This window comes from Heloderma suspectum, chromosome 2 (genome assembly GCF_057233095.1).
Source record: "Heloderma suspectum isolate Gila_16-S chromosome 2, 16-S_ref, whole genome shotgun sequence".
Classification (NCBI taxonomy): Eukaryota; Metazoa; Chordata; class Lepidosauria; order Squamata; family Helodermatidae; genus Heloderma; species Heloderma suspectum.
In genome coordinates this window covers 57,825,638-57,847,184 of record NC_139459.1, presented here as the reverse complement: position 1 = coordinate 57,847,184, position 21,547 = coordinate 57,825,638, and the positions used below count along the sequence as shown (strand labels likewise).

Below are 21,547 nucleotides of genomic sequence, written 5' to 3'. Positions count from 1 at the left end.
CATAAATTAGACAACTCCTGTTTTCCTTCACAGGCTGCCCAACCGGTCCTGGTTCCGACTTTATTCTTAGCTCAACAATGGAGCCAGTGGATGGAGACAGGACAATCAATATGACATATGAAACAAAGAGCTACCCACAAAGCTGAGGATGAGTAAGTGTGGTGCTGGAACCTAAACACCAAACATGATAGATGCACAATTATTAACTATCAATACAGCTAGGATGTTGCTGTCAAACTAAGCAATAAAGTAGTGCAGCATTCTGAACAGCGATTGGATTTACAATCTTGGCTTTTCTAGTATCCACTTCTGGTCATTTAGGGTTAGGTGCTAAATAAAAGGAGCATTCCAATAATGTAAGCTTCTGCTTTTGTTTAGGATGTCCAATGAATTTGAAGCAATGTCCAAACGTTGTTCTGTGGCTGCTCAATATGCCAAATAATCCATCTGCTTCTGAAAAACTTGGCTCCAAAACTAAACATCCACTTTAAGCAAATTAAATTAATTAAAGATCATAGCTCTACCCTTTGGTAGTAAACTAAGATCTGCCAGGTTTCATCAACGGCTGCCCTATTGATCTCAAATGAGTATAAGGCAGAAGACTGACAGAGGACACTGAAATGGGCAACACCATTAGCCAATTGCCATCATACAATTTTCCAGAGACATCTCACCCTTGTTCATTTGCAGCAGGTTTCACTTGACTAGAGACTGGAGGTGCCTCTGGTTAGGCAGCCACAAACCGATTTCCAGATTTTAAAAGGTGTCTTTCTGCTGGCAGAATGACTCAGCAGAAACAAAATGAATGTAATATGCAAAGACTTTGGGTCAAAAGTCAGAAGTGAACAATTTTGAAACAAATAAGGAAATTTTTATAGGAAAGTCTTCAGTTTAACTTCCCTCACTTCTCACCCTGGGTAGAAACCTTGTCTTCTTGTATAGCCAGTCTATTCTATTCGAAGTAAATCTATTGGGTTGTTTTTTTAAAATTAATGGCAGCTAGGTCTGTCGATGGATGTTTTAACTAAACGGAACCTTCATGACCTGATGCAGTACACGGCCATGACCGTGTCTCCACAACAACGGAAGGAGAAGCAAATGGAGAAGTGCTGGATTTTTTTTATAAGGAATCAGCTTTGCTGTGCTTTGGTCCATGCAGAGCTCCATGAGCGAGTTCTCTGCATCAGTAAAAATCGCTTCACAGAATATACTTCCTGGTGGGGGCTGGAGTGAATGTCATCAGACTGGCAGGGGCTGCTCAACCAGTCAGAGAGGCTTCCCCTCCCTCCCCCACTTTCTCCTTTCCCCTGAAACTCCAGATGCACCTGCATTTCAGGAGCAAGCCTCATTGAGCACGACTAGAGTTACTTCCAAGTAGACACACATATGCTTGTGCTGGGAAAGGGGGGACGACGACACAGGGATGGGAAACCAGCCCCCTTTCTAACCGCAAGGTCTCTGTAACTAAGATGTGAAGTAGTTACTTCCGAAGACAATAAATCAAGCCATGGAGAATTGCAGGTTCAGTAAAAGGCTTTACAGGCGGGCTTCAGGGAATCAGTGCTTTAAGCTCTGTATTCAATTCATGGGGATCTCTGTAAATTCTGATGTGTGCAAACCTTATTGAGAACAATGGGAGTTACTTCTGAGTAGACATAAATTTATTTGTGCTGGGAAACACAGAGGAAAACACCACTTGAACGGGGTCATGGCAAAAGGCACACCCCTGGGCAGGGCTAGCATACCTGAGATAAATGCAGGGGTTGAGGCACACAACAGCTATACCATGGAGAACCCGACTTAAGGAAAAGAATCAGACTTAAAGCAGTCCCAGGAAATCCAGTTTTCCCCTGGTAAGCTCCGGGGTGGCTGCTCGATGGCCACGACGTCATGTTCCCCTAACAACCTCAACACGCAGCTGGCTCAGAGTAAACTGCTGGTGGAGACACCACCCATGCCATTTTTTTTGTGTGAGGTTCTAGAAGTATTTAGCTGCTGGAGGGCAGGGTTTTTTTAAAAAAATGTTTCTTACCCAACGTTTATGTTCTTAGCACATGTGAAAGGGGAACAGAATAAAGAGAATTATTGCTTGGAACTCATCTGCTGTGCTTCATGCATTATATCAGATAAGACAGCAGAACATAAAGGAGTTAGCTCAAAAAAACCAAAATAAGGGGACAGCCTGGTGATGCGCTATTTTGTACCATACTACTTACCAGCCTAACCTACCTCAAAAATGTGTTGTGAAGGAACAGTTCTACAACTCCCAGCATGCCTGACCACTGGCCATGCTGGCTAGGGCTGATGGGAGTTAGGGTCGAAAACATCCAGAGAGCACTAGGCTGGGGATGGCTGTGCTACCCAAATGATAGAGCCAGTTCTACAACTCGGTCTCTTTGACATACTTGAGCTTCAGCATAATGGAAATGACAAAACTGGTTGAGGGATCTCTTGCTCATTTCTTTTCATGCCAAGTTCCAGGAGCACACTGTCCACCTCTTATTAACCTAAAAGTACAAGCTTATCCTCCCCTTCATGGATCACTGCCTTGTTGTGGCAAAGGGGCTTGTGTAACTCAGTGAAGCCATAAGCTATGCCATGCAGGGCCACCCAAGACGGACAGGTCTTGGCGGAGAGTTCTGACAAAATGTGGTCCACTGGAGAAGGAAATGGCAACCCACTCCAGTATTCTTGCCAAGAAAACCCCATGGAACGTATCACAAGGCTAAAAGATATGACGCCAGAAGATGAGCCCCTCAGGTCGGAAGGTATCCAATATACTACTGGGGAAGAGCAGAGGGAATTTCCAAGAAGCGCCAGAAAGAGTGAAGCGGCTGGGCCAAAGCCAAAAGGACACTCAGCTGTGGATGTGTCTGGTGGTGAAAAGAAAGTCCGATGCTGTAAAGAACAATATTGTTTAGGAACCTGGAATGTCAGATCAATGAATCAAGGTAAGCTGGAGGTGGTCAGACATGAGATGACAAGATTGAACATCGACATCTTGGGAATCAGCGAACTAAAATGGACAGGCATGGGCGAATTTAATTCAGGTGACCATCATATCTACTACTGTGGGTAAGAATCCCTTAGAAGGAGTAGCACTCATAGTCAACAAAAGGGTGGGAAAAGCAATACGGGGTACAAACTCAAAACCGATAGAATGATCTCAGTACGAATCCAAGGCAAACCATTCAACATCACAGTATTCAAGTCTACACCCCAACCACTGAGGCCGAAGAAGCTGAGGTTGATCGGTTCTATGAAGACCTACAACACCTTCTAGAACTATCACCAAAAAAAGATGTCCTCTTCATCATAGGGGATTGGAATGCTAAAGTAGGAAGTCAAGAAATCACCGGGATAATAGGCAAGCGTGGCCTTGGTGTACAAAATGAAGCAGGACAAAGGCTAATAGAGTTTTGCCAAGAGAACATGCTGATCATAGCAAACACTCTTTTCCAACAGCACAAGAGACGACTCTACACATGGACATCACCAGATGGTCAATATCGAAATCAGATTGATTATGTCCTTTGCAGCCAAAGATGGAGAAGCTCTATACAGTCAGTAAAAACAAGACCTGGAGCTGACTGTGGCTCAGATCATGAGCTGGTTCTTGCAACATTTCGGCTGAAATTGAAGAACGTAGGGGAAACCACTAAACCATTCAGGTATGACCTTAATCATATCCCTTATGAATATACAGTGGAGGTGACGAATAGATTTCAGGGATTAGACCTGATAGACAGAGTGCCTGAGGAACTATGGACAGAGGTCCGTAACATTGTTCAGGAGGCAGTAACTAAATCCATCCCAAAGAAAAAGAAATGCAAGAAAGCAAAGTGACTGTCTGATGAGGCTTTACAAGTAGCTGAGGAAAGAAGGGAAGCGAAAAGCAAGGGAGAAAGGGGAAGATATATCCAACTGAATGCAGAGTTCCAGAGAATAGCAAGGAGAGATAAGAAGGCCTTCTTAAATGAACAATACAAAGAAATCGAGGAAAACAATAGAATGGGAAAGACTAGAGATCTTTTCAAGAAAACTGGAGATCTCAAGGGAACATTTTGTGCAAAGACGGGCATGATAAAGGACAAAGAAAGCAGGGACCTAACAGAAGCAGATAAGATTAAGAAGAGGTGGAAAGAATACACAGAAGAACTATACAGGAAAGATGTGAACGTCCCTGATAGCCATGATAGTGTGGTCACTGAACTTGAGCCAGACATCCTAGAGAGTGAAGTCAAGTGGGCCTTAGGAAGCATTAGTAACAACAAAGCTAGCGGAGATGACAGTATTCCAGCTGAGCTATTTAAAGTCCCAAAAGCTGATGCTGTTAAAGTGCTGCACTCAATATGCCAACAAATTTGGAACACTCAACGGTGGCCACAAGACTGGAAAAGGTCAGTTTACATTCCAATTCCAAAGAAGGGCAATGCCAAAGAGTGTTCAAACTACCGTACAATTGCACTCATTTCACATGCCAGCAAGGTTATGCTCAAAATCCTACAAGCTAGGCTTCAGCAGCATGTGAACCAAGAACTACCGGAAGTACAAGCTGGGTTCTGAAGAGGCAGCAGAACTAGAGATCAAATCGTCAACATTCACTGGATCATGGAGAAAGCAAGAGAATTCCAGAAAAACGTCTATTTCTGCCTCATTGACTATACTAAAGCCTTTGATTATGTGGATCACAACAAACTGTGGCAAATTCTTAAAGAGATGGGAGTACCAGACCACCTCACCTGTCTCCTGAGAAACCTGTACGAGGGTCAAGAAGCAACAGTAAGAACCGGACATGGAACAACTGATTGGGTCAAAAATGGGAAAGGAGTACGACAAGGCTGCATATTGTCGCCCTGCTTATTTAATTTAGATGCAGAGTACATCATGAGAAACGCCGGGCTGGATGAATCACAGGTGGGAATTAAGATTGCTGGGAGAATTATCAACAACCTCCGATATGCAGACGATACCACCCTAATGGCAGAAAGCAAAGAGGATCTAAAGAGCCTCTTGTTGAGGGTGAAAGAGGAGAGTGCAAAAGCTGGTTTGAAACTCAACATTAAAAAAACTAAGATCATGGCATCTGGCCCTATCACTTCCTGGCATATAGAAGGGGAAGAAATGGAAGCAGTGACAGATTTTATTTTCTGGGGCTCCAAGATCACAGCAGACGGTGACTGTAGCCATGAAATTAAAAGATGCTTGCTCCTTGGGAGGAAAACTATGGCAAACCTAGACAGCATAGTAAGAAGCAGAGACATCACCTTGCCGACAAAGGTCCGCATAATCAAAGCTATGGTTTTCCCAGTAGTAACATATGGCTGTGAGAGCTGGACTATAAGGAAGGCTGAGCGCCGCCGAAGAATTGATGCTTTCGAACTGTGGTGCGGGAGAAGACTCTTACGAGTCCCCTGGACTGCAAGGAGGTCCAATCAGTCAACCCTAAAGGAAATCAACTCTGACTGCTCATTGGAAGGACAGATACTGAAGCTGAAGCTCAAATACTTTGGCCACCTAATGCGAAGAGAAAAGTCACTGGAAAAGGCTCTGATGCTGGGAAGGATTGAAGGCAAAAGGAGAAGGGGACGGCAGAGGATGAGATGGCTAGATAGCATCACCAATACAATGAATATGAACTTGAGCACACTCCGGGAGAGAGCGGAGGACAGGAAGGCCTGGCATGCTATGGTCCATGGGGTCACGAAGAGTCGGACACGACTGAACGACTGAACAACAACAACAAGCTTATCCTAGACTTTGGTCAGTTGGACAAGAATAGGTTTGCTATTAAGTCCACATGCTGCAGGATCCCAAAGATATGCTGGGGTCATGGATTTAAGTTGCGGTTGTGCCATGATTGGTGGGGTTACAATGGCGTTGGCATGACACTGCTGGTACAAAGGGCAAATACAGGCAGGATTGGAGTGTGGAAAGGCAAGGACAGCACTTAGAATCATAGAATAGTAGGGTTGGAAGGGGCCTACAAGGCCATCGAGTCCAACCCCCTGCTCAATGCAGGAATCCAAGTCAGAGCATCCCTGACAAATGGCTGTCCAGCCTCGTCTTGAAGGCCTCCAGTGTGGGAGAGCCCACCACCTCCCCAGGTAATTGGTTCCATTGTCGTATTGCTCTTACAGTCAGGAAGTTTTTCCTGATATTCAGCCGGAATCTGGCTTCCTGTAACTTGAGCCCATTATTCCGTGTCCTGCACTCTGGGATGATCAAGAAGAGATCCTGGCCTTCTTCTCTGTGACAACCTTTCAAGTACTTGAAGAGTGCTATCATATCTCCCCTCAGTCTTCTCTTCTCAAGGCTAAACATGCCCAGTTCTTTCAGTCTCTCTTCATAGGGCTTGGTTTCCAGTCCCCTGATCATCTTTGTTGCCCTCCTCGGAACCCTCTCCAGTTTGTCTGCATCCTTCTTAAAGTGTGGTGCCCAGAACTGGACACAGTACTCCAGATGAGGCCTAACCAGTGCTGAGTAGAGGGGAACTAGTACTTCCCGGGATTTGGAAGCGATGCTTCTATGAATGCAGCCCAAAAGAGCATTTGCCTTTTTTGCAGCCACATCACATTGTTGGCTCATATTCAGCTTGTGATCGACAACAATTCCAAGATCCTTCTCGCTTGTAGTGTGGTTGAGCCACGTATCCCCCATCTTGTAACTGTGCATTTGGTTTCTTTTTCCTAGGTGCAGAACTTGGCATTTATCCCTATTAAATGTCATTCTGTTGTTTTCTGCCCAGCTCCAGTCTATCCCGATCACTTTGAATTTTGTTTCTATCTTCCAAAGTATTAGCTATCCCTCCCAATTTTGTGTCATCTGCAAATTTGATCAGCATTCCTTGCACCTCCTCCTCCAAGTCATTCATAAAAATGTTGAAGAGCACTGGGCCCAGGACTGAGCCCTGCGGTACCCCACTCGTTACCTCTCCCCAGTTTGAGAAGTTCCCATTGATAAGCACTCTTTGAGTCCGATTCTGTAGCCAACTGTGGATCCACCGGATCGTTGTTTCATCTAGCCCACTTTGAGCTAGTTTGCTCATCAGGATATCATGGGGCACTTTGTCGAAAGCTTTGCTGAAGTCGAGGTATATGATGTCTACAGCATTCCCACGGTCTACAAGGGAGGTTACTTGATAAAAAATTAGATCAGATTTGTCTGGCAGGACTTGTTTTTGACAAATCCATGTTGGCTTCGAGTAATCACTGCATTGTTGTCAAGGTGCTTCCAGATGGATTGCCTTATCATCTGCTCCAGAATTTTCCCAGGAATTGATGTCAGACTGACTGGTCTGTAGTTCCCAGGTTCCTCCTTTTTACCCTTTTTGAAGATAGGGACAACGTTAGCCCTCCTCCAGTCATCTGGCACTTCCCCCATCCTCCATGATTTCTCAAAGAGAATAGACAGCAGTTCTGAGAGTTCTTCTGCCAGTTCCTTTATGACTCTAGGATGCAGTTCATCTGGCCCTGGAGATTTGAACTCATTCAAAGTAATGAGGTGTTCCTTGACCTTATGCCTGTCGATCTCAAGCTGCAATCCTGCCCCTTCAGCCTGTACTTCGCCTTTGCCAGGGGGGTCATAGACCCTCTTTTGGGAGAAGACTGAGCCAAAGTAGGAATTGAGCACCTCTGCCTTTTCTTTTTCTTTTTCCCCACTTAGTGGGAAACCTATGCTTGTTCAGAGGTCAGTTCAGTCCCACCCCTGATGATGACATGATGTTCATGTGCAAAACAAGAGGTGGAAAACTTCGTGCTGAATTCAATGGCCATGAAGCCCCACATGCAGCTTAGTTCTCAGCATGTACCAGTGAAGGCAATGGGGAACACAACCATCTTTGTGGGTGAACACCAGATATCTCAAGTATTGTTTGTACTGCTGCCCAAACACTCATTTGTCCTTGCAAGATCAGAGCCAGAGCATAGGGTAGCAGACCACAGGGTAACTGGACACAGAGATGCAGTGCAACTCCTAGACAGGGTGGGTGAGTATTGCCATAATGACTGCATTACCTTCCACCATTAAGTGAGCCACCATATGTGAAGATCAGGGATATAATCAGGGATCATATGAAGGCTGATGCATGAGGGCTGATGCATGAGGGCTGGAAGTGATCCTAAGGGGTAGCATTCACTCACTGACCCCTTAAGGACCATGGGTACCATCTTTTGTAGCTGCTGAAGCCTTTGCGCCATGCTGACCATAAGGAAGGCTGACAAGTAAGAGCACCAGCAGTGGCCAGTGGGAATCCAGCTGTTCCTATGGGTCCCCCCCCCCCACACACACACACCCCTGTTCATCCTCCCAGGACTCCTGTGCATGACACAGAGCATTGCAACCAGCATAGCTGAACTGAGCAGGAGGTGCAGCAATAGGGAAAATCCCACATTTTACTTCGCTGCTTGTCACATGCAACTTTCAAGGCCACAGGGGTCCTTGATAAACAGAAATGTTGGCAGCCTGTCATATCTGGACTGAAAGGAGGCAGCTCCACATCATAAGGGCTCCATTTCCTTCCGTCAGGAAGCCCAGAAACAATGCCGCATTTTGATTACATTGTAGCAAAGCCATTTATACAGCTAGGAATATCGTTTCTGTCCTGGTGGTTAACTGGACCCTTCAAACAGTATGCTTTCTCCCCAACTTTCAGCTCCAAATACTTTCATCCTGACAAGGACAATGCAACCCTGCACCTGATATCTTCCAACTCAGCCTCCTTCAGAGTTTCTTCCACTCAGCTGACAGATGGCCTCACTTCCCCTCCTGTCACCTGTGGTTCTTTGCTTGAGCTCCGCTGGCTGTAGCCTCTGCTCTCTTCCACCAAGAGTCCCAGTTTTGGGCCCCAGGCCTCATTACTGCTCTTTCCCACACTTGTTCCTTCCACATACATGACTTACCCTCCTTCTCCTTGTTACTCACCCTAGGGTGGCTAGGTGTCCTGTTTTACAGTCTTCTATTTGAGGGCAACTTCTGTTTGAAAGGCTGCCCAATGAAAGTGTTTTAAAGACAGAGCCATAAGAAGGAAGAGTAGCAGGGGCCTTGAAGTTGTCCATCAACAGTCCTAGGACAGCAGGTAGAGCAGGCACACCACATACAGTAGGTCACCCAGTCAGTCTTTCCCAGTAGGGTATGACGTATTTATTTCTATTTAAATTCTAGTAATGATTTCTAAATTTGCATCTATGCATGTCAATTCATATATGCAGATTGTATGCAAATCTGTGTCCTCTTTTGGGATGAGGTGTTTCCTCTTTTCTGGTGATGTGTAAATGGACACGATATACTTGGCTAACCCTCTCCTATATTGGAGAGCCAAAGAGTCCACCACTCCTTTCTCCCTCAAACCTCTACCTCCTCAGTTATCTCTCTAAGGCAGAGCACACCAAGATCCACTATCCTTTGTCTACACCTGCAGCTTTCTCTGACCCTCTTTCAGCTTCCAGCCCTCCATACAGGTTTTATGATGCTGTCAAAACTCCCATCACTACTAAAACTGTTCAGTAAAAGCTGTAAATCTTGCAGTTGTGTCTCAGTTGTCCAGCTGTGCCACCAGTTAGTCAGCAGATGTCTCCCCCAAACCTATTATTTACCTCAGCTTAATAGTCACTGAGCTATGGAGTTCGCTGAGTGTTATGACTGGAATGTCAGTCTGTTCTGCTCTATGTGGCACTTCATGTTTGCTTGGCAAGGGGGTGGTTGGGAAGTGGACCCATCTACAAGGAGCCCTGGAGCATGTGGCTACAGATGTCAGTTGCTGAGCCATTGTGGACCAATACTGGGGAGGGCTCTACTGTAGTGTTTTCATGGTTGCCTAGCTGTGTTTTGTGTATGTGCTGAGTAGGGAGTATGGCAACATGGGGTCTTTCAGCCAACACGGTGTGTCAATCAGTGCTTTCCATGTATAAATACTGTGGGGGCATTGTTGATGTACACTGCTCTAATTGGTGGGTGGCAGTGGTGTTGTCATGTATGCTGTGGGCACATTTGATGATATTCCTGCATTGTCTCTTGTTTGCACTGGCATTGTTTTGCTTTCCCCTTTGCTACTAGGAATATATGGGATTGTGATTACGTTATTCAAATATTATTCAGGCTGTACTGGCCAGCAGTGACCTTAAGATTGCACGGTAAAGCACTGGGTAGTAGCCAACTGTGTCATTCTGTTAGTGCAAATCATGTTGCACTAGCGGAAGCCAGGTTCCTAGCTATGTGCAAGAAGAGAATCCAACTAGTTACGTTTGCAAAAGTGTGGTTGTGCAAGCAGTTGCGCATTATGTTTGTGCAACCAGTTGCACAAGCATAATGGGCAACTGCTTGCGCAACGGAAAGTTTTGGTAGAGCTCTGCTAGTGCTATTTGAGTTTGCGGAATGACACTGTTGGATACTGCCCATTGCCAGTGCTCCAGAAGCAAGGCCTAGAGCAGGGGGGGCAACTTAGAGTCCTCCAGATGTTTTGGCCTACAGTTCCCATCAGCCCTGGCCAGCATAACCAATGGTGAGGGATTATGTGAGTTGGAGGCCAAAGCATCTGGAATACCATAAGTTGCCCATCCCTGGCCTAGAAGCAGTCCTTGTGGCATATTATCTGTTATAGGGATGTGTTCAGGTAGAGGCTTTGATTAGATTGTGTAGGAGTGGGTAGCGGCCTTCCCAATGCCATCCAGCCTAACAGTCCAGCCCGCTCTTTCCTTAGGCCCATTGCTAACACATTTGCACAATCCTTACTGGGATATTTGGTGTGAGAGAAGAGCAATTCTGCTGTGTTTCTTATCAAACATCTGAATACACCCCTTAGCAAGATTCCCTCATGGGAAATTAGACATACAGTCAGAGTCAGCTGTGCCGCTAAAGAAAGAAATGTCTGCTCTACTCCTTTTCTTTTGTGAAGAAATGTGCTCACAATAAGCTCACAATACATCACAGTATTATTGCTTCGCGTGTGTGTGTGTGTGAATATATTTTTGAAGGACAATGATCGTCCTGAGTTAAGTAGAAAAGAAGAATGCAGTAATCCAACAAACAAATGCTGAGTTAGTGGAAAAAGCATTGCTCATGTTACAAAATAATATTGCAGAGACTGAGTTGTGTGATGCACTCTGAACAGCTAATTAGAGCAGATCAATGAATGCTAGAAAGATATGTGACAGTTGTGTGTCATCAAAAAATTACTTGACCTGTCATCAAATCCCCATGAGAGCAGGCCCTGGTAAGTACTCTGAGGCAGCAGTCCTCAAACCAGTAGCCAGACAGTATGCTAGAATAAGCAATTTGAAGTTTCCGTAACAGCAGTTCTCAGACTTTCTCAGCTTGGCCAATGAAGGCCAATAAACTGAGACTCAATCCAGATAAGATGAAGATGCTTGTTGTGGTTGGTCCATCTGTCCAGTAAAGTGGCATTCAACTTGTTCTGGAAGGGATTGCACTGCCCCCAAAGGACCAGGTTGATAGTTTGGGGGTGCTCTTAGATCTGTCCTTGTCACCAGAGGCACAAGTCACCTTCATGACACAGAATGCCTTTTATCAGCTTCGGTGGATATACCAAGTATGACTCTACCTGGTCAGAGATAGCCTTGCAACAGTTATTCATGCTTTGGTAACCTCCCGTTTGGATTACTGCAACACATTATAAGTGGGACTGCTTTTGAAAACGGGGTGGGAATTTCAGTTAGTCCAAAACAGGATGGCTATACTGATAACTGGGACTGGTCGATGTGATCATATTATGCTAGAACTTCTCTATCTGCACTGGCTGCCAGTCTGTTTCCGGGCCCAATTTAAAGTGCTGGTTTTAAAGCCCTAAACGGCTTGGGGCCAGGTTACCTAAAGGTACATCTCCTCCCATATTTACCTACCTGGACATTAAGATAATCTGAGGCCCTCCTCCTCATGCTCCCACCAAATGAGGCAAGAGAGAGGGCCTTTTCAGTGGTGGAATGCTCTTCCCAGAGAGGCTCACCTGGTGCCTACATTATGGTCTTTCTGGTGCCAGGTGAAGACCTTTTTATTCTCTCAGGCATTTTAAGAACTGTTTTTAGTGCTTTTAGTACTTTATTCTGTGGCTAGTTTTAATGTGGTTTTATGTGGTAGAATAGTGTTACTCTTTGCTGCTGGTTTTACTTTGGTTTTATCCTGCGCTGTTTTTATTCTTTGTTTGAATAATTGTATTTTATGCTTGCATTGTACACTTTGGCTGTTGGGCGGTTTTAAAGTACAGTAAATAAATAGATTTTTTCCTGTTCACATGGTACCGTTTGTATTCAGGATGGCTGGAGCAATCTTAACTCCCTTGAAGGGGGTGGAGTTCCCCCTCAACCATGGGAGAGAAACTCCACTAGCGGGGGGTGCCCACCAAAAGGCCCCAGTGACACCCACAGAAAGCTCCATGGGTGAAAATCTATTACTGGCAGTGTACTTGGTGATAGACAGCAGAAGGTGCTCCAACAGGGCATTCTGGGTACAGGGTGGGCAGAGGTGGCCTTGGATCCACCAGAGGCAAAGCCCCTTCATCTACCAGGGAGGCTGCAGGATCTGTTCCTCCCTCTGCACCAGCCTAGGGGGTGTCTCCACAAACAATTTACTGCGAGGCTGCTGTGTTTGGAGGTCGTTTGGGGCACATGACATCGTAGCCATCTTACAGCCACCTGAGTTTCGCGCCAAAAAAATAGTTCTTCTGAGACTTTTCGTCCGATTGTTTTCTTTAATTTTGCTTGTCTGAGCTGTGGTGTGCACCACCCTACGCATTTACTCTGGCATGATTTCCCTGCCCAGGGGTGTGTCTTTCATCTTGTCATGACCTCACTGACACAGTCAAGGGGTGTTTCCCCAGTGTTTTCCCTGCCTGTGTTTCCCTGATGTTTCTGCCATTTCAGAGCTGGCTGTCAGAGTTTTGAGCTATCTCATGGCATTTACTTCACCTTACATTCACTAAACTGTGGTGGCCATCCCCGCAAAGTATAGGTGTGGTCCAGGCAGTCTCTAACTTTTTTTTAAAAAAGCAAAGTATTAAAGCGAAATAGCAGTTTTGTCAGCAGTACTTAGACCCCCTATCTCACTATAGCACATTTGCCAGCAATTCCCATACCCCCATCTCACTATTGTGCAATAGCACTATTGCGCAATAGTGAGATGGAGATAGTGCTTCCTAATGCTGCTTTAAAGGGAAAGAAATTTAAAAAAACAGCAGAATCAGGCATAGGTTGGGGAAGCAGGTGTCACCTCAGAAGAAACTCCCATTCTGGTCAATGAGGTTTGTTCCCTAAATATTGATGCTGCGTTTCTTTACTGTTTGCTTTGTTGCTGTAAGGAAGTAATTAACGTGAAGCTTCGCTCCATCACATTACAGGAGCTTCAGGGGAAGGAGTAAAGGGGGATACAGCCTGGACGGAGGGAGAGGAGCCTCTCTACTGCCAAGTTGAATGACCTGGCAGTAGATGACATTCACTCCAATCCCCCCCCCCAACTATGTTCCTGTGAAGCAACTTAGAATGACATGGTGCATTTGTTCATGGAGCCCTGCGCGGACCAAAGCCAGTTCCTTGAAAAATCTGGGTAAGCCACCATTCGCTTCTCCTTCCGTTGTCGTGGAGACACCCCCCTGGACCTGGCATAACTAATCCTCCCACCATTGGAACTAATGGTGGTGGGGGGAAGATAAAGAACAAACAATGGTGCATAGTGCAAAGTAAGGTCCCACACACACACACATAACTTGCATCCTGGACAACCTGAGCTGGCACAGCTTTGGAATGCCAGGCAACCAGTTGCTTCACATGGCCCAACCCCACTTAGGATTACACTACAAATTCCCAAGTACAAATTTCTTCTGTCTGTGGAAGGGACTGAGATCCAGTTAAGGCTCCTGCCGAAGGAAGGAGGGGAAGGCAAATTTTGCCGATTTCCCTTTCCCCTGTAGCTACCCATGCCATACTGTTCCAGAATGCCCTCCCTCCCAACCTTCCAGAGCAGCTTTTCACGGGGTTATTAAAACCATGGTGGGTCGCAGTGCATGGCAGCGCCCTTTTTGAATATTCAAGCTGCAACTGCGGCTTGTTGTGTGGTCCAAACCCAGTGGGGATGGGTTGTGCGAGAGTTAAACAGCCCTCACATAACCCTAAAACAGGCTGTGAGTTCACCAGGGGTTGTTTAACCCTCGCACAACCCTGCCCTGCCTGGTTTGGTTTGGACAACATGACAAGCTGCACCCATAGCTTGAATTTTCAGGATGGCGCCTGTGGGCACTGCAGCTTGTCATGGCTTAAATAAGCCGCACCGATCATGCGAACCTGGTCACTGTGTCTTTTGTCTGCAAAGCACGCAAGTGGGAGTTGCAATCCACTCCTGGGTGTTAGCCTTATGTATTTTGGAGGCACAACTTGCAGCATTCGTAAATGGAGGTTTTGCATTAAGGAATTTGTTTCTATGGATAAAATGTAAGATACACCACTGAAGAAAAGGAAGGAGTCTCTTTCTGTACACAGGATACTTCTAATTCAAAATAGGCCCTCTTAGTTTTCAACTTTCCTATTTTTAATGCTGAAGTAGTTGCATAGTAGTATAGACTGACTGCCAATAAACTAAGTTCTTGGCTTCAATTTACAAAACTTTGTTTGAAGTCGCTAATTAATTATTTTGCTTTTACACCTAGTTCTTCTTTAACCTAAAAATATTCAGCTTTATAATATAACTCTTGGCAAGCTGAACAGACTAAATAGGCAAATAGATACTAAAATCAAAACTACACAAAACAGTAAATATCACTTCTGCTTAACACTAAGCAATGCTCAATAATCTAACATTAATAATATTAATATTAACTTTTATTTATAATTCCAAAATCCAGCATTAGGCAATGCCTTTATTAGGAGCGACCAAAAGTGCACAAAATTGTGAGCAAGCTTTTGAGATCTCCAGATCTCTTCACCAGGCAAGGTGTTACAAAAAGGAAGGGAGGGAGGGAGGAAGGGAGGGAGGGGAGAAAAACAAAGACCGAGGTGAAATTGAAGTTATAGACAGAGACTTAAGATAGAGTGGAGGAGGAGGCAGGGATCTAAATGCATTAGGTTCTACCAGGTGTCATACAGGTTTCAGCTTACATCTAGGACTGTTATCATAAGCAAACACATAATGGATAATTCCCCCATTTTTAAAATATAAAATCCAACAGTTACTCAAATTCTTTTCCAACTTTAGACAAAACACACAGGTTCCTTGGTAGACAGAGAACAAAAGTAAAGAGAAACATAAGGGTTTTTTTTCTTAGCAAAACTGCCGATACATTTTGGGTGGTGTACTAGGTTAAAAAAAAAAAAAGTGAACAGAAGCCAAACTGGGTAGTGTTACCTAGCGTTTGGAGAGAAGGCAACCCTCAAAGAGTAAAGTCCTATCTTCAGGTCGTAGATACTTTATAAGTGAACCCAAATTGGTTGCCAGTGTACATACAGTACATACAACAGGTGCTCATGGCATATAATGAAAGTAGATATAACAATAGGCATGTGTGTGAATTCCTCCATGTTGGTGGAGGAATTTTATTGTAAAGTTTTTTGGCCCAAAGTTGAACTTCTATGGAAGTTCAGATGCCAGCTGAAATCTCAGAAGGTTCTGGTTGTACATCAGTTCATTCAACGTTATCAGTTCCTCATTTGATGTAAAAGTCCCAGAGGCTTTCGTGTGTTTTTCATTTGCAGTCACACCACATCATGTGTTTTGTAAATTTAAAGCAGCATAAAAAGTTAGATGTTCACAAGAGTGTGTATGTGTGTTGCTTGTAAGAATTAAAGTGGATTGGCATAAAACCTTCAAGCACCATTCCCTTCTGGCAGGTTGGAGGTTCCTACGAGTGTTTGGGTGTTCCAGCATTGAGAACTGTGCTGCCAGCACCCGATCTCCCATCCACAGTCTTCATTGTCTTACAGTGTGATCCTAGGCATGTCTACTCAGAAGTAAGCCCAACTTAGTTCAATGGGACTTACTCCAGGTAAGTGTGCATAGGATTGCATCCTAAGCACTGTCATCTCCAGGCACAGTTTGATAGAACAGGGAGCAGTATGGAGGGTCCCTTTCTTACCAGAATGATAGTTAAATGAGGTGGAGAAAAGTGCAAATACAGTGCAGAAAAGGGCAACAAATGATCAAGGGGGCTGGAGCATCTCCCCTATGAGGGAAGGTTACAACAGCTGGGATTGTTTAGCTTGGAAAAAAAGGAGGGTAAGGGGAGACATAACAGAGGTGTACAAAATTATGCATGGTGTGGAGAATATTTTTTTCTCCCTCTCTCAATACTAGAACCTGAGGTCATCCCATGAAGCTGAGTGATGGGAGATTCAGGCCAGATAAAAGGAAGTACTTCTTCACACAGCGCATAGTAAAACTATGGAATTCACTACCACAAGATGTAGTGATGGCCACCAACTTGGACGGCTTTAAAAGGGGGTTGAACAAATTCCTGGAGGAGAAGGCTATCAATGGCTACTAGGCTTGATGGCTATGTGCTACCTCCAGTACCAGAGGCAGTATGCCTTTGTACACCAGGTACTGGGGAACATGGGCAGGGGGGTGCTGCCCATTCTAGTCCAGAATGCTGGACTAGATGGACCCTTGTTCTGACCCAGCATGGCTCTTATGTGAACACCCAACTCTCTCCCTCTGCAATCAGCTTATCTAGCCACATGCCCAGTAGGAGAGGGAGTACAGCCGGGCTTCCCATGAAGCGAGGTGAGGTGCCCGCATCAGGCTGTGGAGGGCGAGGAGTGAAGAACTGTGCCACTCCCACCCACCAGGAGGGCCTGCCATCGCTGTCCCTTCTCCTCCAGTGGGTGCTCCTGATAGCCCCACAGCCATTTCTTTTGGCCATGCAGCTCTCTATAGAGCTGGCACAGTGGTGGCAAGAGGAAGGCAAAGGGAGCACGTGATGGGGGAAGGAGGGGCACAACGTGGCAGTACGTGTTCTTCTCGCCTTAGGTAGCGAGAGAGCTTGCGCCAGGGCTGAGAGGGAGAGACTGCTTTATCCAATCAGGCAGAAGTAGCTTAGGGTGGCTACTTATGCGTCGCCAAAAAAGAGGTGCAAAACCAAATTTATATGTATAGGTGCACGTTTAGAAATAATAAGTATTATTTGAATAGAAATACAAGACATTTGACCATAGTGGGGAAACTGTAACCACATGACCTGTGTATCTTCACAGTCTGATGTCCTGGTGCTAGTGATGGGCTACTTCAAGGACCCTGCCACTTTCCCTCCTTATCGTTCTTTGACTTTAAACCAGACTTGGACTGGACAGTCCATCAAATAGAGGACACCTTCAAATAGAGGACTGTCATCTGCCAAGTCTCCTAAATAGAGGACTGCCCTCTGTAAAGAAGGACATCCAGCCACCCTACTAGTAGGCCTTAATGTGTTTTCTTCTTTCTGTCCCCCACCCCCACCCCATGCACGTGCCAGCCTTTTGTAGGAACTTTTGTGCTCCAGTAAATACATGATGAGGGGAAACAAGGAAGCTCTCCAGGTCCCAGCTGTCCAGTCCTTACTTGCCCTCCAACAGGGATGACAGAGAGACGGCCAAATTGACCTCTCAAGGATGGGAGTTCCATAATATCGGTATGGCCGCAAAGAAAGTTCTCTCATGCATCCCAAACAGGCTTGTCTCAGCTAAAGTTGGGATGCAGTCAAGCTTCCACGTTAGATTTTAAGGAGCAGGCAGGATTGTATGTTAGGAGGATATACTTTCATGAACACACAGTAGTAAAAAAAAGCTTGTGTGGATCATGCCATTCTTAAAATGCAAATTGTCTGGAATGCGTATTATGTCTGTGTACTGATACTCTTAGGAAGGTCTCAAGAAGAACTCTTTGGTGAGGCTCACTTCCTTTTATGGGAACTATGATGTAAAAAGTTTTGAATAGTACAACCCATGAATGGCCATATTTTTACAGAGTCGTAAATGTCTGTTATGCAAAACACAACATTCTTTTTTGTTCTCACTGACGTAGTTCTTGATGCTGGCTTTGCCATCCTCAGGATAGATCCTCAGCTGGTGAAAATTGGCAGTGCTCTATCAAGGCATCATACACCAAATTTAACAGTATGTCCTCCACAGGATACTAACAGGCATGTGCACTTAGTTTTTCAAGTTAGATATGTGCAGCTCTTATTGTCCTTTAACCTGTGTGTTAATCAGGCGTTTTCAAAATCCCACACCAAAAAACACCAAGATTTACAGTGGTAATCCCTGATGCAGTGCATTTAGCAGATTATGCAGCTCCTAGAACAGTAGCTAGCATTCAACGAGTTTCCCAAGGATACACGTTTCCATCTACAAAACCACATTCTAAAATAAGAAGGTATGCCAGCACTTATCCCATTTCCCATTGGCTACTAAAAAGCCTTACTTTGGGGTCAGGAGAAATGATAAGATTAACAGTGCAGTGGTATACATGTGTACTCATATGTAAATCCCACTGAGTTCAATAGGGCTTACTCCCAGGTATGGGGTATAGGACTGCAACCTAAAAGTCTTGTACGCAATAGTCCCTTACAAAGGCTGAGAGTTGTTCCTCCACAATAAAGCATTCACCGTTTATGATCAGTTTCAGAGTACTTTTCAGAACAACTGTTGCAGTGTGGAATGCTCCTGTTCAGAGTAGCTCCACTTTCATGTTTAAAGGAATGTTTAGTTTGTCCCTCAGTTCCATTCCTCCTCCTCCTTAGTTTTCTGCTTCTCTTCCCCCTGCCCACCCTGGGTCAGCTACTTAGCAGGCTCTGTCCTCACTGGGCTGTTTTGGGTTCCTCCCCGCAAGGGTTTATTTTCTAAAGGCTTTTGTTTGTATTTCACCAAACCTGGGGTTTCCCCAAGCCTGTTGAGACTTCCCTCTTTTGTGAGGATGGTGCTGTTATTTATTTATTCATTCATTCATTCATTCCATTCCATTCCATTCCATTCCATTCCTATACCTCTCAATAGCTAAAGCTCTCTGGGCGGTTCACAAAATTAAACCACAAAGTACAACGTAAAACAATATAAAATATGAGAGATTAAAGCTGCAATATAAAAATACAACCAGAATAAAACCTAGCCGCAATGCAGAGATTTAAAATACAGATTTAAAACAGCAGAGCTAAAAGACTAGAGTGCTAAAATGCTGGGAAAATAAAAAAAAAAAGGTCTTCACCTGGCGTTTAGGCATAAGGATTCACACTCGGTGAACAAGCTCACTATTAGTATATAGGATACAAATGGTTAAAAGATAATAATGCAGCAAAACAAAAATTAAAATAGGAGCATCAAAATATTTAACAGGTCCAAGCTTAAAACAAAGAGACGTAAATGGTTTATCTTGACTGGCCAAGCTAGCTGTGCTTTCCCTTGAAAAGAGACATCTGGCAATTGGCAGATGATGACTCAACTGAGCTTGCAAACCTGTTCTATAACCTGGTCACAGATTATTTTGCAAAAACCACAACAGTTGCCTAAAGAAATTCAATTTGCCTCATCTCCAGGAAACAAATCACACCTAGCTTAGGAAGTCCCCCAAACATCATAGCCTACCAGCCCTTCCATTTATCACCTCATTTCTGCCATGCTGGAGCTGCGACCACACTTCTGCAATTGCACATACCCAGCTAGATTCCACCTTTTGGCCACATCCTCACCCTGTTTCAGTAATCAGGCATACCTTGACAAGCATTCGCTTTTATCCCTGGACAGAAGAGATAAATACATTAGTTGTTAATATATTTCTCACCTTTATATATTATTTAATATGTATTTTTTTTATCTATATCCCACCTTTCTACCAAGAAAATGGCATTCAAGACGGCTTACAATCATAGTAACTAAAGCATTTTAAAAATAAAACCTGATTAAAACAATAATAAATCAAATATGTTAAAAACACAATTAAAAACACAACAATAACAATAAAAACAGCGCTTAACCCAACAGACCAGCTTATATGCCAAAGGCCTGCTTGAATAAGAACATCTTTGCCTATTGTTGAAGGACAGCAGAGAGGAAGCCAACCTAGCCTCCCTCAGCAGGGAGTTTCGCAGCCTGGGAAGCTACTGAGAAGGCCTTCTCTCATGTTGCCACAAAACGCACCTCTGAAGGCAGCGGTCTTTCAGGTAGCCTGGTCTTAAGTCATATAGGGTTTTATATGTCATAACTAGCACTTTGAATTTTGCCTGGAAATAGACAGTTAGCCACTGAAGCTGTTCCAACAAGAGAGTCACATGCTCCCAGTCAATAGTCTGGCTGCAGCATCCTGGACCAGCTGAAATTTCTGAACAGTTTTCGAAGGCAGGCCCACATAAAGCATGTTGTTGTTGTTGTTCAGTCGTGTCTGACTCTTCGTGACCCCATGGACCATAGCACGCCAGGCCTTCCTGTCCTGCGCACTCTCCCGGAGTGTGCTCAGGTTCATATTCATTGCATCAGTGATGCTATCTAGCCATCTCATCCTCTGCCATCCCCTTCTCCTTTTGCTTTCAGTCTTTCCCAGCATCAGGGTCTTTTCCAGAGAGTTTTCTCTTCGCATTGTTGTTGTTGTTGTTCAGTCGTTCAGTCGTGTCCGACTCTTCGTGACCCCATGGACCATAGCACGCCAGGCCTTCCTGTCCTGCGCTCTCTCCCGGAGCGTGCTCAAGTTCATATTCATTGCATCAGTGATGCTATCTAGCCATCTCATCCTCTGCCGTCCCCTTCTCCTTTTGCCTTCAGTCTTTCCCAGCATCAGGGTCTTTTCCAGGGAGTTTTCTCTTCGCATTAGGTGGCCAAAATATTGGAGCTTCAGCTTCAGTATCTGTCCTTCCAATGAGCACTCAGGGTTGATTTCCTTTAGACTGATTTGACCTCCTTGCAGTCCAGGGGACTTGTAAGAGTCTTCTCCAGCACCACAGTTCGAAAGCATCAATTCTTCGGCGCTCAGCCTTCCTTATAGTCCAGCTCTCACAGCCATACATTACTACTGGGAAAACCATAGCTTTGATTAGACGGACCTTTGTCGGCAAGGTGATGTCTCTGCTTCTTACTATGCTGTCTAGGTTTGCATTAGCTTTCCTCCCAAGGAGCAAGCGTCTTTTAATTTCATGGCTACAGTCACCGTCTGCGGTGATCTTGGAGCCCAAGAAAGTAAAATCTGTCACTGCTTCCATTTCTTCCCCTTCTATATGCCAGGAAGTGATAGGGCCAGATGCCATGATCTTAGTTTTTTTAATGTTGAGTTTCAAACCAGCTTTTGCACTCTCCTCTTTCACCCTCAACAAGAGGCTCTTTAGATCCTCTTCGCTTTCTGCCATTAGGGTGGTATCGTCTGCATATCGGAGGTTGTTGATAATTCTCCCAGCAATCTTAATTCCGACCTCTGATTCATCCAACCCGGCATTTCTCATGATGTACTCTGCATCTAAATTAAATAAGCAGGGTGACAATATGCAGCCTTGTCGTACTCCTTTCCCAATTTTGAACCACTCGGTTGTTCCATGTCCGGTTCTTACTGTTGCTTCTTGACCCTCGTACAGGTTTCTCAGGAGACAGGTAAGGTGGTCTGG

At 44.8% G+C, this 21,547-nt stretch overlaps 1 long non-coding RNA gene across 2 annotated transcripts in view; it reads right to left on the bottom strand.

Moving 5' to 3' along the window:
• LOC146352272 (uncharacterized) overlaps positions 1 to 21,547 on the bottom strand; it is a 93,252-nt gene that overhangs the window by 54,394 nt on the left and 17,311 nt on the right. The window lies entirely within an intron of this gene.